The sequence below is a fragment of the Spermophilus citellus genome (genome assembly GCF_964194105.1).
Source record: "Spermophilus citellus genome assembly, chromosome: 4".
Classification (NCBI taxonomy): Eukaryota; Metazoa; Chordata; class Mammalia; order Rodentia; family Sciuridae; genus Spermophilus; species Spermophilus citellus.
Genome location: NC_138185.1, coordinates 42948624 through 42967163, shown reverse-complemented (window position 1 = coordinate 42967163; position 18540 = coordinate 42948624). Strand labels below are relative to the sequence as shown.

At 44.6% G+C, this 18540-nt stretch overlaps 1 protein-coding gene across 7 annotated transcripts in view; it reads left to right on the top strand.

The window, feature by feature from the left end:
- Nucleotides 1–13489: 13489 nt before the first annotated feature.
- Nucleotides 13490–18540, top strand: part of RRBP1 (ribosome binding protein 1) — a 68232-nt gene continuing 63181 nt past the window's right edge. For 4 of the 7 annotated variants that reach the window (XM_081292654.1, XM_081292653.1, XM_081292650.1 and 1 more), the window contains exon 1: nt 13491–13811. The gene's annotated coding sequence lies outside the window, so the exon portion shown is untranslated. Of the gene's footprint in view, nt 13812–18540 lie in introns of all 7 variants that reach the window. The other 3 variants (XM_081292651.1, XM_081292655.1, XM_081292649.1) reach the window with 1 other exon arrangement.

Sequence of the window (18540 nt, the reverse complement as noted above, 5' to 3'; positions counted from 1 at the left end):
TCACATCCTTTACTAAATCATCCATGCCCCTGACAAAATTTATTCCAGCCAGCATCTTTCCATATATTGTTTGTTTATAACCACATCAGATGCTCACCAAGGACTGTGATGAGATCTTTAATTTTTCTCCCTTTCTGCTCCTCCCTCCATTGCTCTCATCGACACCGAACCCAGAATCTCACCCATCCTAGACTGGGAATAAGTCGTTATTCTTCATATTTCCAATAGACTTTAACACAGAAATTTAGAGAAAATAAATCCAAGATGGCACTTGGATTGTTCACTACACAAATGCCAAGCAATCGTACAAATGGTTCCCTCAGCTGGAGGATGGTGCCCTCAGAGTCCCTGTCCCATCACGTCTATTTTGTGACCTAGAAGAGGTTGTATCCTGAGCCAGTTTTCTTATCTTTTTAATAGGGCTGATGGGATGATCGGAATGAAGATAATTGTGTTCACAAAGCCCGCTGCAAACTATTAAACATGCTTCACTGGTACGTGAGGTGTTCATATAATAAATCTAGACGATAGCTTTCTTTCTGACCTCTTTTACTACTTGCTCTTTACCAGTTCTTACTCACCATTTAGATCTCTGAAATTGTCAACCGTTTCCACCTCGTTCCACCTTCTGCACATGCTGTTCCTTCTATCTAGAAAGCTTCTGCTCCCATGTCTTCCCACAATGGGTTCCTTCAGATGATTTAGATTTCAGCTCAGTGTCACTTGAGGCTTTACCTGAACATCCTAAAATAGGCTCTCCCCACTATCACTTTCTGTCACATTACTCCAGTTCTTTTTTCCTTTTTTTAAATTATATTTTTAGAGATGGGGTCTCACTAAGTTGCCCAGGCTGGCCTCAAACTCCTGAACTCTAGTGATTCTGTAGCTAGGACTACAGGCATGTGTCGCCACACCCAGCACCTATCACTCTCTTATTAGTACAGTAGTTGTTCCTTTTCTGGGGGTGGGTGGGGTGCTTTCCATGTCCCACAGTGGATCCTGAATCCATAGATAGTACCAAACCTTATGTATACTCTGTTTTTTTCTTATATGCTCAGCTGTGTTACCACATAATACCATAGGTAATCATCCTTACATTTTGTATGCACAGATGCTCCTTCTCATTATTATTCATGTGCTTTGGGGCCATTATTAAGTAAAATAAGGATTACTTGAATTTGATCTCTGTGATACTGTGACAATCCACCTGATAGATGACAACTAAGTGACTAATGGGTGGGTAGCCTATACAGCATGGATACTCTGAACAAATGATTCAGGCTTATGAGATTTCATTGTGCTCCTCAGAGTAGTATGCAAATGAAACCTTATGAATTGTTTATTTCTGGAATTTTCCATTTAATATTTTTGACTCATAGTTGACCATGATTAAAGTGAAACCACTGTAGGGAGACTAGTATACTTGAAATTATCTTATTTGTTTGGTACTGATTGTCAACCTCCTGTCTCCTGGTCTAGAGGAGTTTTGTCCGTTTTGCTCATTGCTCAAAAATCATGCATTGACCAAATATTTTTTTACAACATTGTATGTATTCAGTTCAGTTTTCCAACCATTTTTTTTTTTTTTTTTTGCAAAAAGAAGAGACTGTGAGGGAAATACTGTTCATTCCCACCCAGTGACTGAACGAATCTGCTCAAGACGTGCCTGTCGGCCACAGGTCTGAATGCTTGCCACCCTGGTAAGGCTCCACGTCAGCCGCCGGGTTGTGGGGAACTGGAGAATAAGGAGGGCATTGTGCTGCGCTCAAAGATGGATGCGTTCTGAGAACAGCTCAGGGAAAGTACCTCCCCATTAGACACACCTCTCTGGACTAGGTGCTTTGTTCTCTTCTCCTTTCCTGTCTTTCCCCTACCAGAGCAAGGAAATCAGAACAATCCGCCTTACCTTTGTTCCTTGTAACTCAGTGTGCAGATTCTTTAAGGTTCTGGTGCTTGTAGACAAGCCCTGCCAACACCACAGTGGAATTTTCTAACCCATGCCAAAGAGGGAGCTCATTAATTTTCGTGGCTGAAAGAAAACACTTCTTTAGAAATTGGAATATTTGCTCTGCTGAAGGAGGGTGCACAGCCTCCCTGGGAGGAAGGTGGGTCCCTCAGGGAATCCCCCCCCCCCCGCCCCAGCCCACTGTATAGTGTGTTGTTTGCACTGATGGCTGCCAACTGTCCTGGATGACTTGAGCAGAGACAGGAACACACTCCCTCTTCCCCTAAAGTGACCACCCAGTACATTTCCAGAAAGTTCTTTTGCCCTGTCTCTTCCCTTCTTTCTTCTTGAATGTTCATGGTTCCTGGAGGGGATCACACCCAAGTGTCTGCTTTTCAAATTGGAAAGCAATTTGGGTCAATTCCCCAGTGCCTGGACTTGGTGCCATCAAATAGCCAGAATATTTTACACAGTGGTAAGTAATTTTAAAACATTTTATGTTTAAACGATGTGTCTTTATAAATAGAAAATAGTGTAGAAGGAAAAACACTTAAAATGTCACATCAGAAGTTTGGAACTTCCCATGATCTTCTCGTATTTTTATTGATAACTTCCCTTGTACTATATATATATATAATATATATATATTACTATATATATATTATATATATATATTACTATATATATATATATATATTATATATATATATTACAATAAAACTGTTTCCATTTTGAGAATACCTGCTCCTGTGGATATATATCAGAGAAGAATGGAAAAATCATGTGGGTATTTTAAGATCTATCTTAATGCCTTCCTGGGACAGATGCTTGAGGGGCCATAACCCCCTTCCTCAATGTCCACTTTCCCTTCCCTCTACCTTTAGAGGCAGTTTGACAAGAACGTTTGAGAAGGAGCTGCATAGTAAGCCAGTACAACTTTAGTGTGAATTAGTCTTTCATCCTCCTCTCTCTCAATCATGCTCATACATAAATATTGGCATCTAGGGCTTCATGGAAATCACTGGATTTGTGAAGAAATGACCCTGGAAGGAAGAACAAAAATCATCTAAATTAAAGTTATCTTAAACTGAAACTGTGCCCTGACCTGGGGCTCTTGGACCACGGTGACTCTCAACAGACTAAAGAAGAGAGCTGATGGAGCTGTGGGCTAAGTTCTCAACCCTCCAAATTTAATTTTTATGCAGTTCACATTCAGATCAGAGGCTGGGAGGACTGTGCTGAGGCGGGCCAGCCGACTTGATGTATTAGCTGGTTGAAGGGCCTGCCGGGCCAAAGGCAGAGAGTGGAACTCAATTGCCCTAGTGGGCCTTTCTGAATTTTATTATACATTTTTTTTTTTTTTGGCTTCTGGCTTAAGGACCATCTTCAAAACTCTCACTAATGATTAAAAAATAAAGAAGAAGAAAAAAAAGCTGATTAGCAGAGTTTGAAAAGAGCCATACAGTGATTAAGTGGTTGGGGAAGAAAGGTTTAAGGAGCTGCAGAATTTAAGTCTAGAGGCAAGAACCTGGAAGAGGGGATCGAATGATAATTTTTAAGTGCCAGGCTCTTATTAATCAACTGACACCACTTGGTGAATGTTTAGCGAAGATCCAGCATCGAGCAGGGTGCTTTAGCTTTGCCCTAAAGCTATGTAAAAATAAGGCTTGAAGAAATAAGTACACAGTGAGGCAGGAGTGATTTAAGAAAGAACTTCTGGGAGCTAAAAGAAACACACTGCAGAACCTAGAACACAGGAAATACAGAAGGAAAATAGTACCACTCATGCCTTCCATAAGCTATTATTTCTGAAGAGTTAGGATACCTGGATCTAAAATCTAGCAGCAAACTCTAGTGCCCTGTTGGGCTGGGGCAGCCTCCAAAAGTAGGCATTGGTAGGGGGAAAATATTTAGAGGTTTTGTGGAAGAAGGAGTTCTGTGGGTTCTTCAAGGGCGGAGAATAACCAAATTGCATTCAACTTTGCATCCACCTATGAGAGGGCGCTTGGCAAACCTAGAACCAACTACAGAATGAATGACCAAAGGCAGGACTTGAAAGGTGACAGGGTGGGGTGGGCATGGTGCTGAAGGTAGGGGAAAGTGCTCCTTGGGCAGAGGCAGCTGGTGCCTACAGATGGGAAGAGGCAGACGTTGGGAACAGAGAGGTACTGGCATATGAGGGTCTATAAAAATCGGGCAGAGAAAGAAAGACTTGATATAGTCAGGACTATTTTTGGCTGCTGAGGCAGAGGCATGACAAGGTAGAAGGAGTAGTTTTGGAGGTAAATTTTACTAAAGAATGGACTAGAAAGAGAGAGAGGGGAAAAAAAAGATAGCTCGGTCCTTTATAACACTTTGTGAATTTACTTGAAATTTACATACCAGGAGCTGAATGCAGAGCTGTTAAACTATTGATTGCCTGCTTCCCCCATCTCCACTAGACTATTAACTCACTGAGGGGAGGGGCCTAAAGATTGGTTCTCTGTTGAAGTCTTAGCAGCTAGACTGTATTATGCCATGGTGCTCCATAAATATTTATCGAATTGTTTTCATTAACTTTTGAGTTTCTGTGACCAAAACACCTCACAAGAACAACTTAGAGGAGGAAAAGTTTATTTGGGGCTCATGGTTTCAGAGGTCTCAGTTAAGCTAACTCCACTGCTCATGAGAGAAGGATCAAGGCAAGGGAAATGCTCAGCTCATGAGAGGGTCAAGAAGAAAAGGAGGGAGGGACCACAAGGAAGAAAAACTCTCCCAGGGCATGCCCCCATTGACCTACCTCCTCTAGCCATGCCCTACCTGCCCACAGTTACCACCCAGTCAGTTCATTCAGACTAGGATGGACTGATCAGATCATAGCTCTCCTAATCTAATCATTTACCTCTGACTATTCCTGCATTAACAAGAATTTTGGGGGACACTTCATATCTAAACCATAACATGGATGAAAATAAAGTAAACCAAGAATGAGAGATGAAGTTCTGTTCTATGTACAGGTCAAATCCTGAGCTTTTTATCTCTGGTAATCTTCCAGAAGAGCTGAGATATCTAATTAGCTAGACTTGTTAAAGAATGCTTTCCACTCAAAGATGGAAAGATGAAGCCCTTTTGTGCCTTCCAATCCAATAGCTTTGGAAACCCATTTTGTCCCAAGATGCCCATTGTAAGGCTTTTGGTCACGCCAGGCTGACCTTAGGGACATGAAGTGTTTCTCCTGACCGGTAACTTCCCACCTGTGATGGAGGGGTGTAATCACACAATTCCTAGAATATCACAGCTGGACAGCACAACTGGACATGTCTTTGATTAAATTAAAACTTTTTTTTGACAGCTAACCAAGTGCTCCTTATTATCTAAGGCTGAAGGGGAGACACATGGAGTCCTAGAAGAATGGTAGAAAGGAGATGGTTTCCATAACTCATGTAGGGTCTGTTGTACTGGCTCATTTCTTCACTCATGATTCCATAGAGGAAGCAGAGATGAAGCCTGGAACAATGCTGTTTTTGGAGTCTTTCAGGGTTATTTAACTTTATCATTTCTAAGTGTGAACATTTGGGCAAGCTATTGCACTTCCCTAGCCTAAGCCCCCCATCTGTAAACTGAAAATACCAATAATACTTTACTGTCATGGTTATAATAAGGATCATCTGCAAAGCACTTTAGAAAAAAAAATGCCAAACATCATTTTACTTTTCCTTGTTTTCTTTGGGAGCCTACAGATGGTCAAATCATTGTCATTTCTCAAAAGCCTGTAACTCTAAGCTCATTTCCAACATCACCCACACAACAAATCCGTTAGTTATTTTCTAACTCAGGTTGTCTTTTACTACCACTAGCAAGTGCAAGTGTTGGTAACTTGGGCTCACACAATCTATTTTATTTGTATCAATTTTATTTTTTCTTTTGACAATTTCTACAGTCTATAGGGATATTTTTCCCCAATGTGCTCAATAATCTTACTCATTTCAAGGAACACTATTGCAGAATTTAAATGATCTGGGGTATCATGTAGATTCTCTGCTCTAGATCTTGTGAGAAAGCATATGATACATGGGCTGCCTAGGGAATGGAAGGATGTCCATTCTGTTTTACAACTTTTAAATTCTGAATTTGTGTTTAAAGGTATTTAATGGGCCCTAACCCTAACACCCATTCATACGTTTGTTAATTCATTCAAGAAATATTTATGAGTTTGGTGCAGATACTGTCAGTGTCCTGCCCATATCCCCTTGGTCATTCTTTTGCATATCAAGTGCCTATTATTACAAACACTAACAACGGTCTTTCTGGTCTTTCTAAGTGCTTTCTTTGGAATGTGAGCTGGAAATGCCAGCCTAATGCTTTCAGGAGCAGCCTTCAGCCAGTGATGGATAGGAGTTGGTGAATAAGTACTTCAGCTTCCTTACCTCTCAGCTTGAATGACCGTGAGGCGTATTCTATACTACTTCTAGCGTTCTTTTATGGGATCATACCACAGCTGCCCACAGCAGTAACTTGCCTATGATGCACTATTCACAGGCTTTCATCCTTATCTGACTTCCTGGTTTCCCCTTCTGGTAATTCTGAGATTGTCTTCCAAATAAACTTTTTTCACTCAGATCTTTTTTTCAGGGTCTGTTTCTGGGGAGATAAATCTATGGTGAATTTTGTTTTTGCTTTTTTTATTTTTATTTTTTGGTAGTGGGGAGTAATTAAACCCAGTGCCTCACAATGCTATGCAACATAGTATTTTTTTTTTTTAAATTTTGAAACAGGGTGTTGTTAAATTGCCCAGACTGGCTTCAAACATGCTACCTCTGTCCTTACCCTTCCAAGTAACTGAGATTACAGGGGTGCATCAGCATTCCGGACTATGGTGAATTCTTAACATAATCAAGGCATTGGGCTAGGTTTTCATAATGATGCATTGGACAGTGAGAGTACAGAAGTATCAACATGAACATAGACAATATTTCATTTTTTTGAATACTTTAACATCCTGCTGAGTTTTTCCTCCATTCTTCTCTCTTTCTCTCCTCCCCACCCAACTCCGCTCTGGTCGAGATGACTACTATATTCAGTGGTGTGGTGGAGCTTATAAGAATTTATAAGAACTTATTGTTACATTTTGGGAATTCATGGCAATGTGTTAAACACAACCAGTATTAAAAATTAAATCATATAAGCGTATAATGAAATAATTATATTTTTAAAAAGTTAATAAATACTCAAAATCATTACTTCCTAATTATTTTACTCCATATCAAAGCTCTTGAAGTTATGTCTATTTTTTGGATGTCCATGGCCAAGATAGTACACAGTGGTGTATGACTGCAAATTTATTCCCATCTTTGCCTTCAGTAATTAGATAGTTTGAAATCACTGGGCTCTGATGGGAATACATACACCACAGAAATTGGTAAATGCCCCAAATCAGGGAGTTCCTCCACTTTCCCTGCCCTCTTCAGATAGTTGTTAAGTATTTACAAGGCAAACATCAACTGCAGCTTGCCTGGAATTTTTCAATACCTCCCTAGTTTATGGTGCCTAATCCTCTGTTATGAAAACTGTCCTAACCATTCTGCATACTACTGATAAAGTAGTCTTTTGAAATGCAGATCAGATTGCATTTAGTCCCTGTGTAAAGCTCCCCTTTGGCTTCCCATTACCTCCCACAGGGACTCCCTGATCTGGGACCTTCCTGCTACAGATCCCATGTCTTTTCTCCCTTCTTCCTTGAGTTCTAGACGTGTAACCTCCTTCCTGTTCCCTGAACCAGCTGCTGACCTCCCCTTTGTCCCAGGAATTTTGTACTTCCTTTTCCTTATGCTGAGACAAGATCAGCTTCTCATCATTTAACTCTCAACTCAACCATCCCGTCCCCAGAGAGTCTTTCTCTGACCATCTTCTTCACACTCACTGCACTGCTCATTTCCCAATCCCTGGTCCTTCACTGTTACATGAGCCCCATCCACTTTTCCTTGCACCACTTTGACTCATCTTGCTTATTTATCAGTTGATTTGTCTATTGTCCCTCTCCCCACTACCATGTGAGTATGCTCCATCAAAGAAGACCCCTCACCTTGTTCATGGCTGCTCCCCAGCACCTACAGCAGTGACTGACACGTTGTGGGTACTCAGCTGTGTGTCTGTTGGATGAACAGATGCACTTTGCTTCTACCTTTTCCCCTCCCATTCATTTCTCAACCCTCTGTAATCTAGTGGCCACTTTACCACTTGCTGCATTCTCTAAAGTTGTTTCCTCCAGGTCTCTGGTGATTTCTGATTTGCCACGTGTAACACTACTCCTATCTTTCTCTTGCTATATTTCCAGGCTACCTTTAATAGTGCTTATCCCTCCCCAACTCTTGAAACTCTCTGTCCTCTGTAAATCCCTCCTTTCCTGATTTGCTTGCCCATTGCTCCCACTTAGACCTTGTGGTAGATTATATCATGGATGCCATTTCTTTACTCCAGCCTGTATTGTAAATCTGAGCTCACCTGGTTTGGCTAAAAGAATGATATGGAAGCAACACAGTTCTGAGCCAAGACCTCAAGAGTCCTTGTATATTTCTGATCATTTTCTTCTGATTCAATCATTGTCATGAGAAGGGAATGTTCCCTCTAGCTTGCTGATCCCAAGAGGAGGGTGTAAGCCAAGAGTTAGGAGCAGGAGCAGGGCTTCTGAGGTTCCTCAGTCAAGCCCAGGCTAGAGGTGAGTCCCCAGTCTACCCAGTGCCCAATGAGTGAGCCAGCCAAACTTGACCAAGCCTCAGCTGACTCACAGAAGCCTCAGCCCTAACAAGAAACCAGACTTGTATTAAACCACTAAGTTTTAGACTCTTCTGTTATGCAGCAAAGGCTGATTGATACAGGCTTTTTTGTGGATTTTCCTTTTTCTGTCCAGTGCTCAAGCATCGGCTTTCTCCTGTCACCATCCACACGCAGCTCCCAGCTCTATATGTTATGTATGATCATTGTTGTTCTTGGGATTTGACCTTGCTTTGGCATGCTTAGGTTTCTATACTCTTTTGCCAACCCTGATTTCAATATGAAACTTTGGATCTACAGAACAATACAGTCCTGAGCCTTAGAACATTTCGGTCAATGACACATCGCACACATAAGAGTGGTCCCATAAGACTGTATCATCTAGTGACATCATAGCTGTCTTAGTTTATGTGAGTACATTCTGTGATCTTTGCACAACCCTTTTTATTTTCTTTTTGAGACAGAGTCTCACTAAATTGCCCAGGCTAGCCTCAAACTTGCCATCCTCCTGATGAGTTGCTGGGATTACAGTATGCACTACTATGCCCCATTTCTACTTATTCTTTTAAAACAATATTTGCAATTTGGTAGAGAAAGTAAAGTACTATCATGAATTAATAGACTATACTAGGAAATTATTCTCATGTTTAATTTTTCCTAATAAGAATGCTTTGTTTTAAATGTACAACTAAAGTCTAATGCATCCTTTTATTTCAGTTAGGTGATTTTAATCATAATTTTTCTTACAAACCAAATTCAGCCTTTCAAAGAGTATACAATTTGATGAATATTGCTATAATCATGTGACCATTACTGTAATCAAGATATGGAACATTTAATTTATATCATTCCAAAAAAGTTCCCTTATTCCCCTTATGATCACCTTTGGGGAATAATTCTTCCTATCCTCTCCTTTGTCCCTGAGGTCTTTCCAGGTAGCTGTCCCACGTGCATCATGCTGTTCCTCACCAGGGGCATACTTTGGACCTGGTTACCTTCAATGTCTCCCTTGAGCCCCTGTTTATTTCCTCTTCCTTGTGTCTGAAGGAACCCCTCTGCCCAAAGCACCTGTCCCATCTGGGTCCTCTCTTTCTTTTGTGTTTAAATCATCCATTCACACCAGAGAGCTCCTCAGTGGACTGCCATCTGGGAATGGAAAGGACCTGTTTCCTAGGCTCGAGCCTGAAGCCTGACACTGAGCAGATGGCACCTGGAGTCTGGGTCACAGACGGAATCTTCCTTGTGCTGCTGGTGAGTTGTGTGATTTAGCAGATTCTGGACTGTGGTGAAAGATCAGAGCTCAGGAGATGCCTCTTACTGCCCCCAACATCTAGTCCAGGGGATAACTATGGTTTTTCCCATCTATACCTTGGAAGAGCTGATGAGACTGTGCAGGGATAAAGATGGGACTCCACAGGTACAGCAGTGTGGCCATGAGGATCAGACCATAAGGTGGGATGTGAGGCTGACCAGCTCTGATAGAGCTTGGCTGAGGGAGGTCAGTTTCTCCACTCAAAGGTGCCTGAGGAAGATGAAGCTGCAGGTGGGAGTCTCTAGCACATAGCTGGGGGTGGCAGAAGATGAGTGGGGAGGGATTGCAGTAAGCAAAGCTCAGAGGAGGCCACTCTTCCTTGGGTCCTGAATTGAACGTTGTGTTGAGGCTGAACCAAACATTAAATTAGGGGGAGGAACAGATAGGGAGCCTCTTTTTGTAATGAATACCACTTACTCCTAGAGACTTCATGATCCTATCATTCATTGGACAATATTTACAGAAATATTGTTTTGTGTTTAAATTACCCATTCACACCAGCTGCTGTGGCAGGCACTGGTTCCATGTGGAAGGCTTTAAGGTGCTCCCTCCCACACCCTCTGGCACTCACCATTCTATCAAGAACTTCTTTCTTCAAGGCTTTCTCTGGCTGATAAGGGGTAGGGTGAGTTAAAGTCCCTTAACCAACAAGGACTGGGAGTGCAAAACAACCATGTCCTTCTCCCTCTGGTGGGACATTTCTGAGGTGTGTTCTGTATCATTTCCCAGCATCTCTAGTGACACCAAGCCCTGGCAGCCTACAGAAGTTACTCTCTTGAAGCAGGGTGTGGTGGCACATGCTGTAATCCCAGTTCTCTGGAGGCTGAGGCAGGAGGATTTGTGAGTTCAAAGACAGCCTCAGCAATTTAGGGAGGCCTAAAGCAATTTAGTGAGACATTGTCTCTAAATAAAAAAAATATAAAGGACTGGGGATATGGTTCAGTGGTTAAGTGCCCCTGGGTTCAATCACTGTTTAACACCCGACCCTGCTAAAAAACAAAAAACAAAAAACAAGTTAAGTGCATGATACTGTGTTCTTTACTGGCTCCTTCCTATCCTATTTATCCATCAGTGTTTCTTATAATCACCTCTAAATGAATTACAGTTGCCTTCCAGAGCTATCCACAGGTTGTGCACCCACATACTCAACTGAAGATAAAAAACAAAATTCAGAAAAAAACCTGCATCTATACTAAATATCTATAGACTTTCCCCTCCTTGTTATTATTCCGTAAACAAAATGTATAACAACTACTTATATCATATTTGCATTTTATTAGATATTATAAGTAATCTAGAGATGATTTAACATGTATGGAAGGATGCATGTAGGAAATATGAATATACTATGCCGTTTTACATGAGACTTGAGCATCTTCAGATTTTTTTACATCTGTGAGTGGTGGTCCTGGATACCAAATCTCCTTTGAATAGTAAGAAACAATTGAAATTTTGAACCATATCCTTGTGCCAGGATCTGCTGGGGAAACTTAAACAGTGAACAAAATAAAGGAGGCTCCTACATGAGAACAGGCCCCTGGGCAGTTGGGTCTTTACTGGATCTATGTATTACTCTGGGCTTCCTGCTCTATCCCAGTCTCTCAACAAACATCCATGAATGAATGAATTTCTTCCCTAAAACCCAGAAGAAAGTGACTGTCCTACAATAAATACATCAATGTTCAGAGAGGTTAAATGGCTTATCTGTGGTAAAGTAAGACCAGTTGGTAGTAATTGCCAGCCAGAAGTTGGAATTCTTGAATTTATTTCAAGCCAGGGTTCACTGAAGAAAATGAGCATAGAAAGCTAATCCAGGTTAATTCCCGTTGATTAATCATTAATGTGCTAAGGAACTGCTGAGATTGAAAATAGAAATGAATAGTTTAATTTCAACCTAACTCCTCTTTATTCCCTCATAAAGGTTTTTATTTTCAACTTCTTTCTAACAATAACTAGTATAGTACCAATGGCAAATGGTGGTGGTGCTTTAAAAAAATAGATATTAGGCAGGGAATTCTGCAACCACAAAGATGAGAGGAGTGGTGTGGGCAGATAGACAGTCACAGCCCTTTTGGCCTCTTAGAAACTTAAATTTCAAAGAAACTGGCTTTGGCTCTAGTTTGAAGGGTTAGTTTTTGTTCTTTTTTTCTTTGGTACCAGGGATTGAACTCTGGAGCACTCGACTACTGAGGCACATCTCTAGCCCTTTTTGTATTTTATTTAGAGACAGGGTCTCATTGAGTTGCATAGGGCTTCGCTAAATTGCTGAGGCTGACTTTGAACTTGCAATCCTCCTGCCTCAGCCTCCTGAGTCACTGGGATTACAGACCTGCACCACTGCTGAAGGGTTAGTTTTTTGTTCTTGCAGTGTTATGGATCAAACTCAGGGCCTCATGCAACCTGGCAAGTCCCCTACCACTGAGCCACACACCCTGCCTTTTTTACATTATATTCTAAGGGAGGGCCTTGCTGAATAGCCCAGGCAGGTCTCCAGCTTAGGATCCATCTGCCTCAGCCTCCTGAGTAACTGGGATTACAGGCCTGCACCACTGGATCTGGCTGATTAGTTTTAAGAGACTGTTATAATGGTTAAAATCTAAACCTACAGTTAACTTAATTAAATTTGGTTATGAAGACAGTGTTGGGTAATATCTGGAAGGAACACATGTAATGAGGAAGCGCCAACTGTTCAGTTTCCTGGGGTATAGGTGAGTTTTCTTGGGTCAGAACCTTTCACCTTTCCCATTACCTGGAATAAAAAGTCCATAAGGTGGGTGATGAATTATTACTCTGGGGCTGTGGTTTAGGCCAGAACAAGAAAGACACACTGAGCCTTGGGTGCACCCTCTCTAAACAAAGGGTGTGTGATGTTCACAATGCCTTGTACACTTTCTGGGTTTTTCACCCCAATTTTCCCCTTTATTCAAGGAAATCTTTCTAGTGTTGACTGTAATCTCTTTGAAGATGATTACTTATCTTGAGTTGCCCCCCAGCAGAAGTTGTATTCCCACCCAGAAACCCCAGGGGGCTCTGCTTTCCGGAAAGTTTAGCTGGGTTTGAATACAGCAATTTCTTGAATTGCGCAATTCTGCTTAGGGTGACACCCACCGCTACCTCAGACCGGAGACGTCCAAAGGCGCAGGCCAGGGGCTGCTGGGATTCGAACCTTCCGCCTCCCGCTTAGGCGGAGCCCATTCCAAGTCAGCTACGGCGAGCAGCGCCCAGGCCCGGAGTGGGCGGGGCTTGTCGGGGACCACCCCTAGATGGGCGGAGCGCTCGGGTCCCGCTCCGCCCCCGCGCAGAGACCAGAGTTACGCGGCCCCGCCCCTTCTCGGCCCCGCCCCCCGCGGCTCCCCGCAGCTCCTCCCCTCTCCCATTGGCCGAGGCGGAGACCCTCCTCTTCGTCCAATGGCCGCCGCCGCGGCTCGGCCATTCGCGTCCTTACTGGCCTGCGACCAGCAGAGTGGCGGGTGGCGGACCAATAAGGAGAGGCGGTTCGATGAATGGCTGGTCCGGGTGGGGAAGGCAGGAGGCGGCGATCCCGGCGGTGGGGGCCGTTCGCCAGCTCCGAGGCAGAAAGTGCCACGACTCCACACGCGCGCACGCAGCCAGCGAGCGGCCGGAGCGGACGGCGGACGGGGCGGACGGCGTCGGGGTCGCGGCGCCTGCAGCTGCTTGGGGGCGGCTTCTTGGTGGAGGCTCGGCCGGCTCCTCTCTCCCGGTTCCGCGGCGGCGGCGGCGGCGGCGGCGGCGGCGGCTCCGGCTCCTGTCCTCTTGCTCTCCCTCTCGCGTCTCCGCCTGCAGGTAAGAAACTTGGCTGGGCCCTGCAGCGGCAGCGGCGGCGGTGGCGGCGCGCGGGCCCGGCCGTCGGGGTGCCGGGGCCGGCCGCGCCGCGCCGCGAGTGACACGTCTCCTTGGCAGCCCCTCCCCCGGCGGCGCCGGCTCGCCCGCCGCCCGCCGTCACCGCGGCCGCGGCCCCTCGGGGTGGGACTCGGGTGGGGGGGCGTGTGCCAAGGCCCATTCCTATGCAGGGGCGGCGGCCGAGCGCGCCGAGCTGCGCGGACCCCACGTCCCTGGCCGTCTGGCGAGCTGTGGCGGCCCGGCGGCGCGACGTGGCGACCCCTCCCTCCCGGCCGGGCCGTCGGGCCGGCCCGCGCGCTCCTAAGTTGGGCGAAGAAAGTTGGCGGCGGGGCGGGGCGGCGCACAGCTGGCGGAGGAAGGGGTTAAGTTTCGGGAAGCCGCCGGATGACGTTGCCGGGCTGGAGTCCGGGCCGGAGGAGTGGGGGGGAGCTGGCGGAAGGCGGTGGAGGCCGTGGGGAGGAAGGCGGGATTGAATGGGCAACCTGAGGGCCGAGTGCGCCCGGTTGCGGGCCGCCGAGTGGCGGTATCTTGGGGGATCCTGGAAGACCCGACGGGGCGGGCCCGGGCCGCAGGCGTGCTGTGCGGACGCCCCAGGGTGCTGTCCCGGGCGCGGACGTTCGGGCGGCCGTGGTGGCAACTTCCCGGAGTGCGGGACGAGGTTCCCTGCTCCCCCTGGCGGCGGGGCTGGGGCACCGTTTCCCCCGCGGGGCCGCGCGGAGTCCGGCTCGAGGGCACCCGGCGGGGGTCGGGGCCACTCCGGGCCCAGCTCGGCCTGCCCCTCCCGTGGCCACTATGAATGGGTCGGCAGTGCCAGGCCCAAGCGGAAGCGGGCACCTCCGGCCCGGCGGGCCAAGGGCTCTGGCACCCAGCCCGCTGCCCGCCCCAGCCCGCCAGGCTCCCCTCCTGCGCTTTTGGTAGGGAGAGTGTTACTGTGGCCCGAGTTTCCACTGGGGCTCAGAGATGCTTTAGGGATCCCCTTTGCATTACAAATCACAAGGTGTGGCACTGTCTGGTGTCCATGCACCGTGAGGTTAGGACCAAGTCATCTTTCTCGGGCTTGGGGTGAGGGGCTGTCTCAATTTCCTCGTCTGAAAAGTGGGGCTCCTGATTCTCTGTACTTTAGAGAATGCTGTGGAGGACCAGCACATGTAGGAAGTAGTCAACAAGTGTTGGCTTGTCCTTTTGGGATGCATTTTTAGGGACGTGCCGGACACAGGAGCAAGGTGGAGCCAGGCTCCTACTTGCCTACTGCAGACCACGCAGGCCTGCAGCCTGCAGAAGTCACAAGTTTGGATTCCACTTGCTAGACTGCATATCTCTGGTCCCTTAGCCTCTCTGATCCTGGGTTTCCTTATCTGTAGCCTGGAGATAGTACCACCCACTCACGATGGGGTTAGGGGAGCTGTGCAGGGAAGTGCTCCGACCTTGTGCAAACAGCAAGCAGTTTGGCAATAACTCCGTAGGTCAGAGGTCAGGAGAGACTGGAAGCACCAAGGAAATGAAACTTTGGAGGCTCTTGGAAGACTCCCACGTCTCTGTTTGCCCAGCTATTCACTCAGTGTGCTGAAATCTTCCTGGTTGCCAGTATCTGGATGGAATTTTCTGAAGTTTGGGGAAAGTGACCCAGTAGGGTCTCATATCCCAGGCTGAACAACTGCACATTTTACACGAGCCCTATGCAGTTGGGGAGCATTCTTCTACCTCCCTTCCATCTCCTTATACTTTTCCAACTGCCCTTGTTTGTCTTAACTGGTCATTAATTGGATACCCCGAGAAATCTCAGTGATTTTGCAGCATGCTATCTAACTTTGGTGATGTCTTAATTTGTTTATGAACTTTCCAAAGGTCAGCCCGCTATGGTCTGCCAACTTGTTTCCCTTCCAGAAGTACCTTCCGGTTCTGAGGTCCTGGAGATGCCACTTCCTTCTTGATTTAAGTAGAGGTCAGGGCAGACCTCCTAGTAAGTTTCCCTTTGTATGAAACAGGGCAGACTTGGCTAGCAGGGCAAACCCATATTATTGGGCTGCCTGGCCACACCCCAGAGGAGGGCAAGAAAGGAGTCCTGGGGTTTGGAAACAGGGTTTCCAGTGGGTAGGGCTATAGGCACTATGTTATAAGAGAACTTTACCCTTTCATACTTAGAAGTCTGCCTCTGACCATTTCAAAAGGAGATTAAGAAGTTAGAGCAGTACCATGGTATAAGGATATTTTTTGTTGATGGGAGAGTTTTAAATAAATCCTGAATCGAATCATTTGAGCAATTATGCTCTTTGCTGAAATGAGCCCTAACTCTACAGGCTGCAATAATTACATAGCACCAAACTCAGTTTAAATGGTTGAATGCAAATGATTTAATTGGAATATTGGTTTATTATGCAGCAGAATACCTTTTTAAAGTGTAAAAACCTGGATTCTTCTTACTCATTCTTTTATCGCTGGGAGCTTTAACTAATAGACAAATGACACAGAGTCAGAGACAACAATTCTTTTGAGATACCGGATTTTTTGTTAAAATCTTGTTTCCAGAGGAAAAAATGGTCAGTCAGAATTATGAAGGTAGGGACTGTGCTTTCCTTCTGTATATCCCAGGCCTACAATGGATAAGATTTAGTAAGTTTCCTTTGACACAGAGTGGTGCAGACCTGAATCACAGGACTCCTGATTTAGCTGAAGCCTGGAGGAGGCCATGATTGAGGGATGGCAAGAAAGGGATCTTGGAGTTTGGAGATAGAGGGTTTCCATAATTAATACTGATTAAGTGGGATAATCTACCATCTCTGGTTAAAATATCCTCAGTAATTAATCCAGCTGTTTCATGGGATAAATGAAACTGAACACAACTTGATTTTTAAGGTTTACTGTTTATAATCAGATTTCATAACTTTAATGTACATTTAGGACTGACAACAACCTTATTTTTTAGGATATGTATAGTTGTCACCCATTTGGTGGATGAGAATGGGGAGGCCCAGCAGATCAGGAGGTGTTTAGACTTGTTTTTGTTGCCAGTTTCTAGGTGACCTGGACTCTGCCTTCCAAACATTCTGTGGGGCTGTACAATTCTACCTTCTAGGGACAGTAATTATCCCAGAGACAACATAGAACTAGAAGACCAAAATTAAGTTTCACTGGCGAGAAGGTGGAGATTCAGTTGAAAATGTAAAGTGGCAATGCAAGAAGGTACTTTGAATTTCATTTCTTTGTGAAGCATCTCTCTTCTGGACCTTCAAATCTATACATACAAATGAGGGACTTCTAGTTCTTGTCTGAAGAAGTTGCTATGAAAAATGGTATTGTCCGGCACCATAGCCACATACAGCTATTTAAGTTTGACTTTAAAACAAGTAAAATGAGATAAATCAGTTTCTTAGCCACATTTCTAGTGCTCAGTAGTCACATATTAGTCAGTGTAGATTTAGATCATTTCTATCATCACAGAAAGTTCTGTCAGATAACATTGGTCTAGGCAAGCTGTTATTCTCTAAATAGTTAAGTCTCTGTTCTCTTGATTATAGGGAAATATTTTGATGTCCAGCCGGGTGAAATGCCCATTGTATAGATCAGTACAGTTGACTAGTGGCAGTTCATATGCTTTGACCTAATAAAATGTCACTTTTAATCAACATTAGTCCTGACTCTGCATTGTAAACTACATAATGAGTGGGGGGATATCAGTTTTTACCTAATAGCAACAGCATCTAAATGGCCAAATGTACCAAACATGGAAAATAAGTATTAAGTAGAAATCATATGGCTTGTAAGGAAAGTAAATATTTAATTTTAAGTGGGCAAGCAAGGCCAGTTAGCATTATAGAACATTAACTCAGGGACTTCCTAAGAGACCTTTTTTTTTTTTTTTTTTAGGCAGACAAATTCTGAATGAGTCTCCCCAAACAGGCAAGAATACACCCAAATTTAAAACCAGGCAAAAGTGACTCTCTAATCTCTCTAGAATGCACAGCAACTTTAATGTTTTTTTTTTAAAGTCCTATAATTCCTTAAAGTTGTAAATTCTCAATTATTTTGGCAAGACTGGACTACCTGCTTGGTCGCCAAACCTTACATCTTCCAACATATTGGAGTTTTCCTATCCCTGGGGCAGTGACTAATTTGCAGGCTCTTTCATACTCCATATGACTCTGAAAGGCTCAGTGGGATTTGAGAGGATCAGTATTTGGGAAGAGCTGTTGAATTCTTGGTTGTCCTAGTGGGCTCATCTTAGTACTCAGAATGACAGAACCAAAGTTTAAACAAAGAACCTTCAGTGTTGGGCAGCTAGTCAATCTCTTGTTGGTCAGAGGAGAGGCCCACTGAGATTGTGCCGGAAGTTATCAGCTATTTATAGTGATAATGAATATCATTTGCTGGCTCAAAAGTCGTACTAAAAGACCATCCTGATCTCAAACCTTTAATTCTGTACCCTACCTCTGGGCTAGTTACCAGCAGACAAGGTCTGTGTTAAGCTGTCTCAAGACAGGTTTGAGGCTGGTGCACTGTGTGGACTGAACTTGGCCTGCACATGACGTTTGTTTGACAAACCCCATGTCATTAAACACCTTTTAAAAATGGGGGGATTTTTCCCCCATTAAAATATTTCATTTTACACAAGGAAGAAGCTAAAGCCCAGAAAGAGAAAAGTCATGTCTAAGGTCACATCACTTATTCCTGGTAT